Genomic DNA, 930 nt, shown 5'->3' on the forward strand with positions numbered 1-930 from the left:
AAAATATAATTGCATATTGTAATATCTTGTATTTACATAAAATATTTTGTTTTTAATATGCAGAATATTAAATAACATTAAACTGAATTATATATATATTCGTTAATTAAAGCATTATTAAATAACTGAATAATATACTTAAAATTAAATTTGTTGTATCATATATTTTATTCAGTTTTTACTTATATATATTAATTTAATGTTGTTGATAAAATGTAGCATTCTAATGTTTTAATTGTAACTATTTAAGTTTTATGTCACATTATTAAGACTCACTCGTCGTGCCGCCGATGGAGGTAGAACAGGCTCCTCCAGCCCTGAACAGCGCCGTACAGCACGGTGAAAACACCGACAAATGTGGCGAACTGGCACGCCGCTAACGGACCCCACTGTTGCAGCACCAGATGAGTGACCTCTCTGGACTCTCCCTCGCTCAGCGTCAGGTTCTCCGTCCTCCAGAAGCCCTGACTAAACAGCGCGCACCTCCCCTTGAAAGCGGATCCGTTTAGAGCGAGCGGCACGACCACCAGGAGTCCCGCAATAACGGACAGGGCGTGCGCGGCGCAGTGAGCCAGCAGCAGCCGCCGATCCAGCTCCATGTTCCCGAAGATTAGTCTCAGCCGGCGCTAGAGGAGTGTAGCCTAATTTACCTGCCGGAATCTCGACGTTTGTTTTCGACAGTGTAGCTGCAAATGTAAAGCATAAACACTAAGTGGAATTTTCCAGCAGCTCAACACAGCGAGTGTGTTTGGGACTCCTCCCTCCGGCGGCGGGACGCAACGGACCTCTGACTGACGCACTCTCACGAGTCTCACGTACGCTCGACGCGACTCAAGAGCTGCAACATAAACTGCATCTTTTATATCAAATATGCCTGTAATTGATTTCATTTGATTTATCTATTTATGTTATATCTAATTTCCATTGGTA

General features: G+C 42.7%; 1 pseudogene; it reads right to left on the reverse strand.

The window, feature by feature from the left end:
- Positions 1–272: 272 nt before the first annotated feature.
- On the reverse strand, positions 273–826 carry LOC107735685 (transmembrane protein 179 pseudogene; annotated as a pseudogene).
- Between the last annotated feature and the right edge of the window lie 104 nt (positions 827–930).

The sequence above is a fragment of the Sinocyclocheilus rhinocerous genome, unplaced genomic scaffold (assembly GCF_001515625.1).
Source record: "Sinocyclocheilus rhinocerous isolate Xijiao unplaced genomic scaffold, SAMN03320098_v1.1 C36238042, whole genome shotgun sequence".
NCBI lineage: Eukaryota > Metazoa > Chordata > Actinopteri > Cypriniformes > Cyprinidae > Sinocyclocheilus > Sinocyclocheilus rhinocerous.